The following is a 20270-nucleotide window of genomic DNA, read 5'->3' on the forward strand; positions in this document are numbered from 1 at the left end:
GGAAAAAAAGGACACAATGCCATTTGCAGCCCCGTAGATGAGTCTAGATGTAATCACGTGACTTGGAGTAAGTCAGAAAGTGAAAGACACATATCGTATCATATCACTTATAGGCATTACCTAAAAATGGATACCAGGGCAGATATTTCCACGGAGAAGGGCAATCACAGATTCATTAAACAAACTTATGGTTCACCAATGGAAAGGTGTGAGGATTGGTTTCATTACGATTTCGGGGTTAACAGATATAATCAAACACAGGTGACATATATAATCACCAAAGATCTACGGAATACCAAGAGAAGACTACTCAACATTCTGTCCTAACGTACATGGGAAAAGGAACCCAGGAAGAACAGACATCTGTATATGTGTAAAAGAACCACATCTTCCACACCTACAACAAGCCAAACATTGTAATGAAACTTGCTGTAATAGAAAATAAAAAAAAAATTAAAAACACGAACAAGAAGTAGTGAGACAAACTTGAGGGGCTTTCTCCTGGCACATTCCATTCTAATTTCCAATGTAGAACACGACTTCCATTGAGGCTCTGTTGCTCTAGTAACCAGATTTGGTAAGGGAGAACTGCTGCCACCTTGTGGCCGTTTCACGCAACAGCAGCTTTAATCCCAGCGCTAATGGTCAGTTGATAGTGAAAATCATTGCAGGCCTGTAAATGACACCTGCCCTGAAAACAAATCCTGGGGTCACATATAGACCAAAAAATTCAAAGGACGTCCATATTTCAAAACGACAATTTCAAAAGGCATATTTTACGCACATTAGTGTTCTGCTTCTTTTTCTTTCTTTCCTTTTTTGTTAAAAAAACGGGAATGGAAAAAGGCATCCCTCAGAATGGGCGAAAATCGTTGCAAATGAATCAATGGACAAAGGTTTAATCTCCAATATATATAAACAGCTCATGCAGCTTAATATTAAAAAAACAAACAACCCAATACAAAAATGGGCAGAAGATCTAAAGAGACGTTTCTGCAAAGAAGACACAGAGATGGCCAAGACGCACATGAAGAGCTGCTCAACAGCACTAATTATTAGAGAAATGCAAATCAAAACTACAATGAGGTATCACCTCACACCTGTTAGAATCGGCATCATCAGAAAATCTACAAACAACAAATTCTGGGGAGGGTGTGGACAAAATGAGCCCTCTTCCACTATTGGTAGGGATGTAAATTGATACAGTCACTATGGAGAACAGTATGGAGTTTCCTTAAAAAAACTAGAAATAGAATTACCATCTGATCCAGCAATCCCACTTCTGGGCATATACCCAGAGAAAACCATAAATCAAAAAGGCACATTCACCACAATGTTCATTGCAGCACTATTTACAATAGCCAGGTAATGCAAGTAACCTAAATGCCCACAGACAGATGAATGGATAAAGATGTGGTACATATATAAAATGGAATATTACTCAGCCATAAAAAGGAATGAAACTGGGTCATTTGTAAAGACATCGATGGATCTAGGAACTGTCATACAGAATGAAGTAAGTCAGAAAGAGGAAAACAAATATTGTATATTAATGCATATATGTGGAACCGAAAAAATGGTACAGATGAACTGGTTTGCAGGGAAGAAATAGAGACATAGAGGTAGAGAACAAACGTATGGACACCAAGTGTGGGAAGCCATGGGGTGGTGGTGGTGGGATGAGTTGGGAGATTGGGATTGACCTGTATACATGTATAAGCATAAAATACATAACTAATTATAACCTGCTGTATAAAAAAATAAATACAATTAAATTTCAAAATTTTTAAAAAAAAAAATTTAAAATAAAACAGAAAAAAGTTCTTCCCTTCACACAGATGTATTTATAGGAATGAAATATTTCCATGCTTATATCTATAAATACATAAAAGAGGAATCAAATCTAACTTGAACCATAAAAGAAAAAAAATACCTGAACCCACCAGTTATACAGAGGGAAACCCTATCAGGGCACTTGCTCCAGCGGTAAACAATTCTGAAATTGGTCAGAGGTGGGGAATCACCTCCCATACAGCCAGCAACCCACACCCCATGCAAGGAGCGTCCTCATTGCGAAGCTGGGGGACCGTGCTGAGGCATCTGTGAGTAAACGTGAGCTGAGCCCCAGGCCAGCTGCTGCTGAACTGTTCCCACCCTTCCCAGGTAAAACACCTGAATATGTACAAGGGCTTGAAAGCCTAGAGGAAGGGCCCTGGAGCCACACCAGCGACAGCACGCAGGCCAACTTGGTGCCTGCAGGCCAGCCAGGATGGTCCTGGCCCCGTGCGCTCTTCTGGAAGCTTTCTATTGCCCTGCCTGAGATACCCCTCCTGTCCCGGCCCCCACTGCTTTTTTCTTTCCTCACCTCTGTCCGGAGAGAAATTCCATTGGAAGGTATGGGTGACACATCCTCTTCTTTACAGGTGGCAGCCTGGCAACTCCTGCAGAAAGGCCAGCAGAGCCCCACTCACACCGGGCCACCAACAAAGCCTTGGCCCCTCACTCCCTCCCACCAGCACAGCCCCGAGACTGCTGACGGGGCAGAGAATATGGAGTCAGGCACAACTTCAGATGCTATTGCTGCCTGGAGCGCTGTTTATATTGACCTCAACCAGGCACACCTGGGGAGGGCCGGCCGGCAGGGTAAGGTTGCCCAGGTCAGCTAATCCACAACCCTCAGGGAATCACATTGTTGAAAATAGACCTCGTTAAGGCAGAATAGAAGCCAAGGAAAAAAAGGATAAAATGCCATTTGCAGCCCCGTAGATGAGTCTAGAGGTAATCACGTGACTTGGAGTAAGTCAGAAAGTGAAAGACACATATCGTATCATATCACTTATAGGTGTTACCTAAAAATGGATACCAGGGCAGATATTTCCACGGAGAACGGCAATCACAGATTCATTAAACAAACATATGGTTCACCAATGGAAAGGTGTGAGGATTGGTTTCATTACGATTTCGTGGTTAACAGACATAATCAAACACAGGTGACATATATAATCACCAAAGACCTACGGAATACCAAGAGAAGACTACTCAACATTCTGTCATAACGTACATGGGAAAAGGGTCCCAGGAAGAACAGACATCTGTATATGTGTAAAACAACCACATCTTCCACACCTACAACAAGCCAAACATTGTAATCAAACTTGCTGTAATAGAAAATAAAAAAAAATTAAAAACACGAACAAGAAGTAGTGAGACAAACTTGAGGGGCTTTCTCCTGGCACATTCCATTCTAAATTCCAATCTAGAACACGACTTCCATTGAGGCTCTGTTGCTCTAGTTACCAGATTTGGTACGGGAGAACTGCTGCCACCTTGTGGCCGTTTCACGCAACAGCAGCTTTAATCCCAGCACTAATGGTCAGTTGATATTCAAAATCATTGCAGGCCTGTAAATGACACCTGCCCTGAAAACAAATCCTGGGGTCACATATCGACCAAAAAATTCAAAGGACGTCCATATTTCAAAACGACCATTTCAAAAGGCATATTTTACGCACATTAGTGTTCTGCTTCTTTTTCTTTTGTTCCTTTTTTGTTAAAAAAAAACGGGAATGGAAAAAGGCATCCCTCAGAATGGGTGAAACTCATTGCAAATGAATCAATGGACAAAGGTTTAATCTCCAATATATATATAAACAGCTCATGCAGCTTAATATTCAAAAAACAAACAACCCAATACAGAAATGGGCAGAAGATCTAAAGAGACGTTTGTTCAAAGAAGACACAGAGATGGCCAAGACGCACATGAAAAGCTGCTCAACAGCACTAATTATTAGAGAAATGCAAATCAAACTACAATGAGGTATCACCTCACACCTGTTAGAATCGGCATCATCAGAAAATCTACAAACAACAAATTCTGGGGAGGGTGTGGACAAAAGGAGCCGTCTTCCACTATTGGTGGGGATGTAAATTGATACAGTCACTATGGAGAACAGTATGGAGTTTCCTTAAAAAAACTAGAAATAGAATTACCATCTGATCCAGCAATCCCACTTCTGGGCATATACCCAGAGAAAACCATAAATCAAAAAGGCACATTCACCACAATGTTCATTGCAGCACTATTTACAATAGCCAGGTAATGCAAGTAACCTAAATGCCCACAGACAGATGAATGGATAAAGATGTGGTACATATATAAAATGGAATATTACTCAGCCATAAAAAGGAATGAAACTGGGTCATTTGTAGAGACATCGATGGATCTAGAGACTGTCATACAGAATGAAGTAAGTCAGAAAGAGGAAAACAAATATTGTATATTAATGCATATATGTGGAACCGAAAAAATGGTACAGATGAACTGGTTTGCAGGGAAGAAATAGAGACACAGAGGTAGAGAACAAACGTATGGACACCAAGTGGGGGAAGCCATGGGGTGGTGGTGGTGGGATGAGTTGGGAGATTGGGATTGACCTGTATACATGTATAGGCATAAAATACATAACTAATAATAACCTACAGTATAAAAAGATAAATACAATTAAATTTCAAAATTAAAAAAAAATAAAACAGAAAAAAGTTCTTCCCTTCACACAGATGTATTTATAGGAATGAATTATTTCCATGCTTATATCTATAAATACATAAAAGAGGAATAAAATCTAACTTGAACCATAAAAGAAAAAAAATACCTGAACCCACCAGTTATACAGAGGGAAACCCTATCAGGGCACTTGCTTCAGCGGTAAACAAGTCTGAAATTGGTCAGAGGTGGGGAATCACCTCCCATACAGCCAGCAACCCACACCCCATGCAAGGAGCGTCCTCATTGCGAAGCTGGGGGACCGTGCTGAGGCATCTGTGAGTAAACGTGAGCTGAGCCCCAGGCCAGCTGCTGCTGAACTGTTCCCACCCTTCCCAGGTAAAACACCTGAATATGTACAAGGGCTTGAAAGCCTAGAGGAAGGGCCCTGGAGCCACACCAGCGACAGCACACAGGCCAACTTGGTGCCTGCAGGCCAGCCAGGATGGTCCTGGCCCCGTGCGCTCTTCTGGAAGCTTTCTATTGCCCTGCCTGAGATACCCCTCCTGTCCCGGCCCCCACTGCTTTTTTCTTTCCTCACCTCTGTCCGGAGAGAAATTCCATCGGAAGGTATGGGTGACACATCCTCTTCTTTACAGGTGGCAGCCTGGCAACTCCTGCAGAAAGGCCAGCAGAGCCCCACTCACACCGGGCCACCAACAAAGCCTTGGCCCCTCACTCCCTCCCACCAGCACAGCCCCGAGACTGCTGACAGGGCAGAGAATATGGAGTCCGGCACAACTTCAGATGCTATTGCTGCCTGGAGCGCTGTTTATATTGACCTCAACCAGGCACACCTGGGGAGCGCCGGCCGGCAGGGTAAGGTTGCCCAGGTCAGCTAATCCACAACCCTCAGGGAATCACATTGTTGAAAATAGACCTCGCTAAGGCAGAATAGAAGCCAAGGAAAAAAAGGACACAATGCCATTTGCAGCCCCGTAGATGAGTCTAGAGGTAATCACGTGACTTGGAGTAAGTCAGAAAGTGAAAGACACATATCGTATCATATCACTTATAGGTGTTACCTAAAAATGGATACCAGGGCAGATATTTCCACGGAGAACGGCAATCACAGATTCATTAAACAAACTTATGGTTCACCAATGGAAAGGTGTGAGGATTGGTTTCATTACGATTTCGGGGTTAACAGACATAATCAAACACAGGTGACATATATAATCACCAAAGACCTACGGAATACCAAGAGAAGACTACTCAACATTCTGTCCTAACGTACATGGGAAAAGGATCCCAGGAAGAACAGACATCTGTATATGTGTAAAAGAACCACATCTTCCACACCTACAACAAGCCAAACATTGTAATCAAACTTGCTGTAACAGAAAATAATAAAAAAAAACATTAAAAACACAAACAAGAAGTAGTGAGACAAACTTGAGGGGCTTTCTCCTGGCACATTCCATTCTAAATTCCAATCTAGAACACGACTTCCATTGAGGCTCTGTTGCTCTACTTACCAGATTTGGTACGGGAGAACTGCTGCCACCTTGTGGCCGTTTCACGCAACAGCAGCTTTAATCCCAGCGCTAATGGTCAGTTGATATTCAAAATCATTGCAGGCCTGTAAATGACACCTGCCCTGAAAACAAATCCTGGGGTCACATATCGACCAAAAAATTCAAAGGACGTCCATATTTCAAAACGACCATTTCAAAAGGCATATTTTACGCACATTAGTGTTCTGCTTCTTTTTCTTTTGTTCCTTTTTTGTTAAAAAAACGGGAATGGAAAAAGGCATCCCTCAGAATGGGTGAAATTCATTGCAAATGAATCAATGGACAAAGGTTTAATCTCCAATATATATATAAACAGCTCATGCAGCTTAATATTCAAAAAACAAACACCCCAATACAGAAATGGGCAGAAGATCTAAAGAGACGTTTCTTCAAAGAAGACACAGAGATGGCCAAGACGCACATGAAAAGCTGCTCAACAGCACTAATTATTAGAGAAATGCAAATCAAACTACAATGAGGTATCACCTCACACCTGTTAGAATCGGCATCATCAGAAAATCTACAAACAACAAATTCTGGGGAGGGTGTGGACAAAAGGAGCCGTCTTCCACTATTGGTGGGGATGTAAATTGATACAGTCACTATGGAGAACAGTATGGAGTTTCCTTAAAAAAACTAGAAATAGAATTACCATCTGATCCAGCAATCCCACTTCTGGGCATATACCCAGAGAAAACCATAAATCAAAAAGGCACATTCACCACAATGTTCATTGCAGCACTATTTACAATAGCCAGGTAATGCAAGTAACCTAAATGCCCACAGACAGATGAATGGATAAAGATGTGGTACATATATAAAATGGAATATTACTCAGCCATAAAAAGGAATGAAACTGGGTCATTTGTAGAGACATCGATGGATCTAGAGACTGTCATACAGAATGAAGTAAGTCAGAAAGAGGAAAACAAATATTGTATATTAATGCATATATGTGGAACCGAAAAAATGGTACAGATGAACTGGTTTGCAGGGAAGAAATAGAGACACAGAGGTAGAGAACAAACGTATGGACACCAAGTGGGGGAAGCCATGGGGTGGTGGTGGTGGGATGAGTTGGGAGATTGGGATTGACCTGTATACATGTATAGGCATAAAATACATAACTAATAATAACCTACAGTATAAAAAGATAAATACAATTAAATTTCAAAATTAAAAAAAAATAAAACAGAAAAAAGTTCTTCCCTTCACACAGATGTATTTATAGGAATGAATTATTTCCATGCTTATATCTATAAATACATAAAAGAGGAATAAAATCTAACTTGAACCATAAAAGAAAAAAAATACCTGAACCCACCAGTTATACAGAGGGAAACCCTATCAGGGCACTTGCTTCAGCGGTAAACAAGTCTGAAATTGGTCAGAGGTGGGGAATCACCTCCCATACAGCCAGCAACCCACACCCCATGCAAGGAGCGTCCTCATTGCGAAGCTGGGGGACCGTGCTGAGGCATCTGTGAGTAAACGTGAGCTGAGCCCCAGGCCAGCTGCTGCTGAACTGTTCCCACCCTTCCCAGGTAAAACACCTGAATATGTACAAGGGCTTGAAAGCCTAGAGGAAGGGCCCTGGAGCCACACCAGCGACAGCACACAGGCCAACTTGGTGCCTGCAGGCCAGCCAGGATGGTCCTGGCCCCGTGCGCTCTTCTGGAAGCTTTCTATTGCCCTGCCTGAGATACCCCTCCTGTCCCGGCCCCCACTGCTTTTTTCTTTCCTCACCTCTGTCCGGAGAGAAATTCCATCGGAAGGTATGGGTGACACATCCTCTTCTTTACAGGTGGCAGCCTGGCAACTCCTGCAGAAAGGCCAGCAGAGCCCCACTCACACCGGGCCACCAACAAAGCCTTGGCCCCTCACTCCCTCCCACCAGCACAGCCCCGAGACTGCTGACAGGGCAGAGAATATGGAGTCCGGCACAACTTCAGATGCTATTGCTGCCTGGAGCGCTGTTTATATTGACCTCAACCAGGCACACCTGGGGAGCGCCGGCCGGCAGGGTAAGGTTGCCCAGGTCAGCTAATCCACAACCCTCAGGGAATCACATTGTTGAAAATAGACCTCGCTAAGGCAGAATAGAAGCCAAGGAAAAAAAGGACACAATGCCATTTGCAGCCCCGTAGATGAGTCTAGAGGTAATCACGTGACTTGGAGTAAGTCAGAAAGTGAAAGACACATATCGTATCATATCACTTATAGGTGTTACCTAAAAATGGATACCAGGGCAGATATTTCCACGGAGAACGGCAATCACAGATTCATTAAACAAACTTATGGTTCACCAATGGAAAGGTGTGAGGATTGGTTTCATTACGATTTCGGGGTTAACAGACATAATCAAACACAGGTGACATATATAATCACCAAAGACCTACGGAATACCAAGAGAAGACTACTCAACATTCTGTCCTAACGTACATGGGAAAAGGATCCCAGGAAGAACAGACATCTGTATATGTGTAAAAGAACCACATCTTCCACACCTACAACAAGCCAAACATTGTAATCAAACTTGCTGTAACAGAAAATAATAAAAAAAAACATTAAAAACACAAACAAGAAGTAGTGAGACAAACTTGAGGGGCTTTCTCCTGGCACATTCCATTCTAAATTCCAATCTAGAACACGACTTCCATTGAGGCTCTGTTGCTCTACTTACCAGATTTGGTACGGGAGAACTGCTGCCACCTTGTGGCCGTTTCACGCAACAGCAGCTTTAATCCCAGCGCTAATGGTCAGTTGATATTCAAAATCATTGCAGGCCTGTAAATGACACCTGCCCTGAAAACAAATCCTGGGGTCACATATCGACCAAAAAATTCAAAGGACGTCCATATTTCAAAACGACCATTTCAAAAGGCATATTTTACGCACATTAGTGTTCTGCTTCTTTTTCTTTTGTTCCTTTTTTGTTAAAAAAACGGGAATGGAAAAAGGCATCCCTCAGAATGGGTGAAATTCATTGCAAATGAATCAATGGACAAAGGTTTAATCTCCAATATATATATAAACAGCTCATGCAGCTTAATATTCAAAAAACAAACACCCCAATACAGAAATGGGCAGAAGATCTAAAGAGACGTTTCTTCAAAGAAGACACAGAGATGGCCAAGACGCACATGAAAAGCTGCTCAACAGCAATAATTATTAGAGAAATGCAAATCAAACTACAATGAGGTATCACCTCACACCTGTTAGAATCAGCATCATCAGAAAATCTACAAACAACAAATTCTGGGGAGGGTGTGGACAAAAGGAGCCGTCTTCCACTATTGGTGGGGATGTAAATTGATACAGTCACTATGGAGAACAGTATGGAGTTTCCTTAAAAAAACTAGAAATAGAATTACCATCTGATCCAGCAATCCCACTTCTGGGCATATACCCAGAGAAAACCATAAATCAAAAAGGCACATTCACCACAATGTTCATTGCAGCACTATTTACAATAGCCAGGTAATGCAAGTAACCTAAATGCCCACAGACAGATGAATGGATAAAGATGTGGTACATATATAAAATGGAATATTACTCAGCCATAAAAAGGAATGAAACTGGGTCATTTGTAGAGACATCGATGGATCTAGAGACTGTCATACAGAATGAAGTAAGTCAGAAAGAGGAAAACAAATATTGTATATTAATGCATATATGTGGAACCGAAAAAATGGTACAGATGAACTGGTTTGCAGGGAAGAAATAGAGACACAGAGGTAGAGAACAAACGTATGGACACCAAGTGGGGGAAGCCATGGGGTGGTGGTGGTGGGATGAGTTGGGAGATTGGGATTGACCTGTATACATGTATATGCATAAAATACATAACTAATAATAACCTACAGTATAAAAAGATAAATACAATTAAATTTCAAAATTAAAAAAAAATAAAATAAAACAGAAAAAAGTTCTTCCCTTCACACAGATGTATTTATAGGAATGAATTATTTCCATGCTTATATCTATAAATACATAAAAGAGGAATAAAATCTAACTTGAACCATAAAAGAAAAAAAATACCTGAACCCACCAGTTATACAGAGGGAAACCCTATCAGGGCACTTGCTCCAGCGGTAAACAATTCTGAAATTGGTCAGAGGTGGGGAATCACCTCCCATACAGCCAGCAACCCACACCCCATGCAAGGAGCGTCCTCATTGCGAAGCTGGGGGACCGTGCTGAGGCATCTGTGAGTAAACGTGAGCTGAGCCCCAGGCCAGCTGCTGCTGAACTGTTCCCACCCTTCCCAGGTAAAACACCTGAATATGTACAAGGGCTTGAAAGCCTAGAGGAAGGGCCCTGGAGCCACACCAGCGACAGCACGCAGGCCAACTTGGTGCCTGCAGGCCAGCCAGGATGGTCCTGGCCCCGTGCGCTCTTCTGGAAGCTTTCTACTGCGCTGCCTGAAATACCCCTCCTGTCCCGGCCCCCACTGCTTTTTTCTTTCCTCACCTCTGTCCGGAGAGAAATTCCATCGGAAGGTATGGATGACACATCCTCTTCCTTACAGGTGGCAGCCTGGCAACTCCTGCAGAAAGGCCAGCAGAGTCCCACTCACACCGGGCCACCAACAAAGCCTTGGCCCCTCACTCCCTCCCACCAGCACAGTCCCGAGACTGCTGACGGGGAAGAGAATATGGAGTCAGGCACAACTTCAGATGCTATTGCTGCCTGGAGCGCTGTTTATATTGACCTCAACCAGGCACACCTGGGGAGGGCCGGCCAGCAGGGTAAGGTTGCCCAGGTCAGCTAATCCACAACCCTCAGGGAATCACATTGTTGAAAATAGACCTCGTTAAGGCAGAATAGAAGCCAAGGAAAAAAAGGACACAATGCCATTTGCAGCCCCGTAGATGAGTCTAGAGGTAATCACGTGACTTGGAGTAAGTCAGAAAGTGAAAGACACATATCGTATCATATCACTTATAGGTGTTACCTAAAAATGGATACCAGGGCAGATATTTCCACGGAGAAGGGCAATCACAGATTCATTAAACAAACTTATGGTTCACCAATGGAAAGGTGTGAGGATTGGTTTCATTACGATTTTGTGGTTAACAGACATAATCAAACACAGGTGACATATATAATCACCAAAGACCTACGGAATACCAAGAGAAGACTACTCAACATTCTGTCCTAACGTACATGGGAAAAGGATCCCAGGAAGAACAGACATCTGTATATGTGTAAAAGAACCACATCTTCCACACCTACAACAAGCCAAACATTGTAATCAAACTTGCTGTAACAGAAAATAAAAAAAAAACAAATTAAAAACACAAACAAGAAGTAGTGAGACAAACTTGAGGGGCTTTCTCCTGGCACATTCCATTCTAAATTCCAATCTAGAACACGACTTCCATTGAGGCTCTGTTGCTCTAGTTACCAGATTTGGTACGGGAGAACTGCTGCCACCTTGTGGCCGTTTCACGCAACAGCAGCTTTAATCCCAGCGCTAATGGTCAGTTGATATTCAAAATCATTGCAGGCCTGTAAATGACACCTGCCCTGAAAACAAATCCTGGGGTCACATATCGACCAAAAAATTCAAAGGACGTCCATATTTCAAAACGACCATTTCAAAAGGCATATTTTACGCACATTAGTGTTCTGCTTCTTTTTCTTTTGTTCCTTTTTTGTTAAAAAAAATGGGAATGGAAAAAGGCATCCCTCAGAATGGGTGAAATTCATTGCAAATGAATCAATGGACAAAGGTTTAATCTCCAATATATATATAAACAGCTCATGCAGCTTAATATTCAAAAAACAAACAACCCAATACAGAAATGGGCAGAAGATCTAAAGAGACGTTTCTTCAAAGAAGACACAGAGATGGCCAAGACGCACATGAAAAGCTGCTCAACAGCACTAATTATTAGAGAAATGCAAATCAAACTACAATGAGGTATCACCTCACACCTGTTAGAATCGGCATCATCAGAAAATCTACAAACAACAAATTCTGGGGAGGGTGTGGACAAAAGGAGCCGTCTTCCACTATTGGTGGGGATGTAAATTGATACAGTCACTATGGAGAACAGTATGGAGTTTCCTTAAAAAAACTAGAAATAGAATTACCATCTGATCCAGCAATCCCACTTCTGGGCATATACCCAGAGAAAACCATAAATCAAAAAGGCACATTCACCACAATGTTCATTGCAGCACTATTTACAATAGCCAGGTAATGCAAGTAACCTAAATGCCCACAGACAGATGAATGGATAAAGATGTGGTACATATATAAAATGGAATATTACTCAGCCATAAAAAGGAATGAAACTGGGTCATTTGTAGAGACATCGATGGATCTAGAGACTGTCATACAGAATGAAGTAAGTCAGAAAGAGGAAAACAAATATTATATATTAATGCATATATGTGGAACCGAAAAAATGGTACAGATGAACTGGTTTGCAGGGAAGAAATAGAGACACAGAGGTAGAGAACAAACGTATGGACACCAAGTGGGGGAAGCCATGGGGTGGTGGTGGTGGGATGAGTTGGGAGATTGGGATTGACCTGTATACATGTATATGCATAAAATACATAACTAATAATAACCTACAGTATAAAAAGATAAATACAATTAAATTTCAAAATTAAAAAAAATAAAATAAAACAGAAAAAAGTTCTTCCCTTCACACAGATGTATTTATAGGAATGAATTATTTCCATGCTTATATCTATAAATACATAAAAGAGGAATCAAATCTAACTTGAACCATAAAAGAAAAAAAATACCTGAACCCACCAGTTATACAGAGGGAAACCCTATCAGGGCACTTGCTTCAGCGGTAAACAAGTCTGAAATTGGTCAGAGGTGGGGAATCACCTCCCATACAGCCAGCAACCCACACCCCATGCAAGGAGCGTCCTCATTGCGAAGCTGGGGGACCGTGCTGAGGCATCTGTGAGTAAACGTGAGCTGAGCCCCAGGCCAGCTGCTGCTGAACTGTTCCCACCCTTCCCAGGTAAAACACCTGAATATGTACAAGGGCTTGAAAGCCTAGAGGAAGGGCCCTGGAGCCACACCAGTGACAGCACGCAGGCCAACTTGGTGCCTGCAGGCCAGCCAGGATGGTCCTGGCCCCGTGCGCTCTTCTGGAAGCTTTCTATTGCCCTGCCTGAGATACCCCTCCTGTCCCGGCCCCCACTGCTTTTTTCTTTCCTCACCTCTGTCCGGAGAGAAATTCCATCGGAAGGTATGGGTGACACATCCTCTTCTTTACAGGTGGCAGCCTGGCAACTCCTGCAGAAAGGCCAGCAGAGCCCCACTCACACCGGGCCACCAACAAAGCCTTGGCCCCTCACTCCCTCCCACCAGCACAGCCCCGAGACTGCTGACGGGGCAGAGAATATGGAGTCAGGCACAACTTCAGATGCTATTGCTGCCTGGAGCGCTGTTTATATGGGCCTCAACCAGGCACACCTGGGGAGCGCCGGCCGGCAGGGTAAGGTTGCCCAGGTCAGCTAATCCACAACCCTCAGGGAATCACATTGTTGAAAATAGACCTCGCTAAGGCAGAATAGAAGCCAAGGAAAAAAAGGACACAATGCCATTTGCAGCCCCGTAGATGAGTCTAGAGGTAATCACATGACTTGGAGTAAGTCAGAAAGTGATAGACACATATTGTATCATATCACTTATAGGTGTTACCTAAAAATGGATACCAGGGCAGATATTTCCACGGAGAACGGCAATCACAGATTCATTAAACAAACTTATGGTTCACCAATGGAAAGGTGTGAGGATTGGTTTCATTACGATTTCGTGGTTAACAGACATAATCAAACACAGGTGACATATATAATCACCAAAAACCTACGGAATACCAAGAGAAGACTACTCAACATTCTGTCCTAACGTACATGGGAAAAGGATCCCAGGAAGAACAGACATCTGTATATGTGTAAAAGAACCTCATCTTCCACACCTACAACAAGCCAAACATTGTAATCAAACTTGCTGTAACAGAAAATTAAAAAAAAATTAAAAACACAAACAAGAAGTAGTGAGACAAACTTGAGGGGCTTTCTCCTGGCACATTCCATTCTAAATTCCAATCTAGAACACGAATTCCATTGAGGCTCTGTTGCTCTAGTTACCAGATTTGGTACGGGAGAACTGCTGCCACCTTGTGGCCGTTTCACGCAACAGCAGCTTTAATCCCAGCGCTAATGGTCAGTTGATATTCAAAATCATTGCAGGCCTGTAAATGACACCTGCCCTGAAAACAAATCCTGGGGTCACATATCGACCAAAAAATTCAAAGGACGTCCATATTTCAAAACGACCATTTCAAAAGGCATATTTTACGCACATTAGTGTTCTGCTTCTTTTTCTTTTGTTCCTTTTTTGTTAAAAAAACGGGAATGGAAAAAGGCTTCCCTCAGAATGGGTGAAAATCATTGCAAATGAATCAATGGACAAAGGTTTAATCTCCAATATATATATAAACAGCTCATGCAGCTTAATATTCAAAAAACAAACAACCCAATACAGAAATGGGCAGAAGATCTAAAGAGACGTTTCTTCAAAGAAGACACAGAGATGGCCAAGACGCACATGAAAAGCTGCTCAACAGCACTAATTATTAGAGAAATGCAAATCAAACTACAATGAGGTATCACCTCACACCTGTTAGAATCAGCATCATCAGAAAATCTACAAACAACAAATTCTGGGGAGGGTGTGGACAAAAGGAGCCGTCTTCCACTATTGGTGGGGATGTAAATTGATACAGTCACTATGGAGAACAGTATGGAGTTTCCTTAAAAAAACTAGAAATAGAATTACCATCTGATCCAGCAATCCCACTTCTGGGCATATACCCAGAGAAAACCATAAATCAAAAAGGCACATTCACCACAATGTTCATTGCAGCACTATTTACAAGAGCCAGGTAATGCAAGTAACCTAAATGCCCACAGACAGATGAATGGATAAAGATGTGGTACATATATAAAATGGAATATTACTCAGCCATAAAAAGGAATGAAACTGGGTCATTTGTAGAGACATCGATGGATCTAGAGACTGTCATACAGAATGAAGTAAGTCAGAAAGAGGAAAACAAATATTATATATTAATGCATATATGTGGAACCGAAAAAATGGTACAGATGAACTGGTTTGCAGGGAAGAAATAGAGACACAGAGGTAGAGAACAAACGTATGGACACCAAGTGGGGGAAGCCATGGGGTGGTGGTGGTGGGATGAGTTGGGAGATTGGGATTGACCTGTATACATGTATATGCATAAAATACATAACTAATAATAACCTACAGTATAAAAAGATAAATACAATTAAATTTCAAAATTAAAAAAAATAAAATAAAACAGAAAAAAGTTCTTCCCTTCACACAGATGTATTTATAGGAATGAATTATTTCATTGCTTATATCTATAAATACATAAAAGAGGAATCAAATCTAACTTGAACCATAAAAGAAAAAAAATACCTGAACCCACCAGTTATACAGAGGGAAACCCTATCAGGGCACTTGCTTCAGCGGTAAACAAGTCTGAAATTGGTCAGAGGTGGGGAATCACCTCCCATACAGCCAGCAACCCACACCCCATGCAAGGAGCGTCCTCATTGCGAAGCTGGGGGACCGTGCTGAGGCATCTGTGAGTAAACGTGAGCTGAGCCCCAGGCCAGCTGCTGCTGAACTGTTCCCACCCTTCCCAGGTAAAACACCTGAATATGTACAAGGGCTTGAAAGCCTAGAGGAAGGGCCCTGGAGCCACACCAGCGACAGCACGCAGGCCAACTTGGTGCCTGCAGGCCAGCCAGGATGGTCCTGGCCCCGTGCGCTCTTCTGGAAGCTTTCTATTGCCCTGCCTGAGATACCCCTCCTGTCCCGGCCCCCACTGCTTTTTTCTTTCCTCACCTCTGTCCGGAGAGAAATTCCATCGGAAGGTATGGGTGACACATCCTCTTCTTTACAGGTGGCAGCCTGGCAACTCCTGCAGAAAGGCCAGCAGAGCCCCACTCACACCGGGCCACCAACAAAGCCTTGGCCCCTCACTCCCTCCCACCAGCACAGCCCCGAGACTGCTGACAGGGCAGAGAATATGGAGTCAGGCACAACTTCAGATGCTATTGCTGCCTGGAGCGCTGTTTATATGGACCTCAACCAGGCACACCTGGGGAGCGCCGGCCGGCAGGGTAAGGTTGCCCAGGTCAGCTAATCCACAACCCTCAGGGAATCACATTGTTGAAAATAGACCTCGCTAAGGCAGAATAGAAGCCAAGGAAAAAAAGGACACAATGCCATTTGCAGCCCCGTAGATGAGTCTAGAGGTAATCACATGACTTGGAGTAAGTCAGAAAGTGATAGACACATATTGTATCATATCACTTATAGGTGTTACCTAAAAATGGATACCAGGGCAGATATTTCCACGGAGAACGGCAATCACAGATTCATTAAACAAACTTATGGTTCACCAATGGAAAGGTGTGAGGATTGGTTTCATTACGATTTCGTGGTTAACAGACATAATCAAACACAGGTGACATATATAATCACCAAAAACCTACGGAATACCAAGAGAAGACTACTCAACATTCTGTCCTAACATACATGGGAAAAGGATCCCAGGAAGAACAGACATCTGTATATGTGTAAAAGAACCTCATCTTCCACACCTACAACAAGCCAAACATTGTAATCAAACTTGCTGTAACAGAAAATTAAAAAAAAAATTAAAAACACAAACAAGAAGTAGTGAGACAAACTTGAGGGGCTTTCTCCTGGCACATTCCATTCTAAATTCCAATCTAGAACACGACTTCCATTGAGGCTCTGTTGCTCTAGTTACCAGATTTGGTACGGGAGAACTGCTGCCACCTTGTGGCCGTTTCACGCAACAGCAGCTTTAATCCCAGCGCTAATGGTCAGTTGATATTCAAAATCATTGCAGGCCTGTAAATGACACCTGCCCTGAAAACAAATCCTGGGGTCACATATCGACCAAAAAATTCAAAGGACGTCCATATTTCAAAACGACCATTTCAAAAGGCATATTTTACGCACATTAGTGTTCTGCTTCTTTTTCTTTTGTTCCTTTTTTGTTAAAAAAACGGGAATGGAAAAAGGCTTCCCTCAGAATGGGTGAAAATCATTGCAAATGAATCAATGGACAAAGGTTTAATCTCCAATATATATATAAACAGCTCATGCAGCTTAATATTCAAAAAACAAACAACCCAATACAGAAATGGGCAGAAGATCTAAAGAGACGTTTCTTCAAAGAAGACACAGAGATGGCCAAGACGCACATGAAAAGCTGCTCAACAGCACTAATTATTAGAGAAATGCAAATCAAACTACAATGAGGTATCACCTCACACCTGTTAGAATCAGCATCATCAGAAAATCTACAAACAACAAATTCTGGGGAGGGTGTGGACAAAAGGAGCCGTCTTCCACTATTGGTGGGGATGTAAATTGATACAGTCACTATGGAGAACAGTATGGAGTTTCCTTAAAAAAACTAGAAATAGAATTACCATCTGATCCAGCAATCCCACTTCTGGGCATATACCCAGAGAAAACCATAAATCAAAAAGGAACATTCACCACAATGTTCATTGCAGCACTATTTACAATAGCCAGGTAATGCAAGTAACCTAAATGCCCACAGACAGATGAATGGATAAAGATGTGGTACATATATAAAATGGAATATTACTCAGCCATAAAAAGGAATGAAACTGGGTCATTTGTAGAGACATCGATGGATCTAGAGACTCTCATACAGAATGAAGTAAGTCAGAAAGAGGAAAACAAATATTGTATATTAATGCATATATGTGGAACCGAAAAAATGGTACAGATGAACTGGTTTGCAGGGAAGAAATAGAGACACAGAGGTAGAGAACAAACGTATGGACACCAAGTGGGGGAAGCCATGGGGTGGTGGTGGTGGGATGAGTTGGGAGATTGGGATTGACCTGTATACATGTATATGCATAAAATACATAACTAATAATAACCTACAGTATAAAAAGATAAATACAATTAAATTTCAAAATTAAAAAAAAAAAATAAAACAGAAAAAAGTTCTTCCCTTCACACAGATGTATTTATAGGAATGAATTATTTCCATGCTTATATCTATAAATACATAAAAGAGGAATCAAATCTAACTTGAACCATAAAAGAAAAAAAATACCTGAACCCACCAGTTATACAGAGGGAAACCCTATCATGGCACTTGTTCCAGAGGTAAACAATTCTGAAATTGGTCAGAGGTGGGGAATCACCTCCCATACAGCCAGCAACCCACACCCCATGCAAGGAGCGTCCTCATTGCGAAGCTGGGGGACAGTGCTGAGGCATCTGTGAGTAAACGTCAGCTGAGCCCCAGGCCAGCTGCTGCTGAACTGTTGCCACCTTTCCCAGGTAAAACACCTGAATATGTACAAGGGCTTGAAAGCCTAGAGGAAGGGCCCTGGAGCCACACCAGCGACAGCACGCAGGCCAACTTGGTGCCTGCAGGCCAGCCAGGATGGTCCTGGCCCCGTGCGCTCTTCTGGAAGCTTTCTATTGCCCTGCCTGAGATACCCCTCCTGTCCCGGCCCCCACTGCTTTTTTCTTTCCTCACCTCTGTCCGGAGAGAAATTCCATCGGAAGGTATGGGTGACACATCCTCTTCTTTACAGGTGGCAGCCTGGCAACTCCTGCAGAAAGGCCAGCAGAGCCCCACTCACACTGGGCCACCAACAAAGCCTTGGCCCCTCACTCCCTCCCACCAGCACAGCCCCGAGACTGCTGACGGGGCAGAGAATATGGAGTCAGGCACAACTTCAGATGCTATTGCTGCCTGGAGCGCTGTTTATATTGACCTCAACCAGGCACACCTTGGGAGGGCGAGCCGGCAGGGTAAGACTGCCCAGGTCAGCTAATCCACAACCCTCAAGGAATCACATTGTTGAAAATGGACCTCGCTAAGGCAGAATAGAAGCCAAGGAAAAAAGGACACAATGCCATTTGCAGCCCCGTAGATGAGTCTAGATGTAATCACGTGACTTGGAGTAAGTCAGAAAGTGAAAGACACATATCGTATCATATCACTTATAGGTGTTACCTAAAAATGGATACCAGGGCAGATATTTCCACGGAGAAGGGCAATCACAGATTCATTAAACAAACTTATGGTTCACCAATGGAAAGGTGTGAGGATTGGTTTCATTACGATTTCGGGGTTAACAGATATAATCAAACACAGGTGACATATATAATCACCAAAGATCTACGGAATACCAAGAGAAGACTACTCAACATTCTGTCCTAACGTACATGGGAAAAGGATCCCAGGAAGAACAGACATCTGTATATGTGTAAAAGAACCACATCTTCCACACCTACCACAAGCCAAACATTGTAATGAAACTTGCTGTAATAGAAAATAAAAAAAAAAAAAATTAAAAACACGAACAAGAAGTAGTGAGACAAACTTGAGGGGCTTTCTCCTGGCACATTCCATTCTAAATTCCAATCTAGAACACGACTTCCATTGAGGCTCTGTTGCTCTAGTTACCAGATTTGGTACGGGAGAACTGCTGCCACCTTGTGGCCGTTTCACGCAACAGCAGCTTTAATCCCAGCGCTAATGGTCAGTTGATATTCAAAATCATTGCAGGCCTGTAAATGACACCTGCCCTGAAAACAAATCCTGGGGTCACATATCGACCAAAAAATTCAAAGGACGTCCATATTTCAAAACGACCATATCAAAAGGCATATTTTACGCACATTAGTGTTCTGCTTCTTTTTCTTTCTTTCCTTTTTTCTTAAAAAAACGGGAATGGAAAAAGGCATCCCTCACAATGGGCGAAAATCGTTGCAAATGAATCAATGGACAAAGTTTTAATCTCCAATATATATAAACAGCTCATGCAGCTTAATATAAAAAAAACAAACAACCCAATACAAAAATGGGCAGAAGATCTAAAGAGACGTTTCTGCAAAGAAGACACAGAGATGGCCAAGACGCACATGAAAAGCTGCTCAACAGCACTAATTATTAGAGAAATGCAAATCAAAACTACAATGAGGTATCACCTCACATTTGTTAGAATCGGCATCATCAGAAAATCTACAAACAACAAATTCTGGGGAGGGTGTGGACAAAAGGAGCCCTCTTCCACTACTGGTGGGGATGTAAATT

This window comes from Mesoplodon densirostris, chromosome 13, assembly GCF_025265405.1.
Source record: "Mesoplodon densirostris isolate mMesDen1 chromosome 13, mMesDen1 primary haplotype, whole genome shotgun sequence".
Taxonomy (NCBI): domain Eukaryota; kingdom Metazoa; phylum Chordata; class Mammalia; order Artiodactyla; family Ziphiidae; genus Mesoplodon; species Mesoplodon densirostris.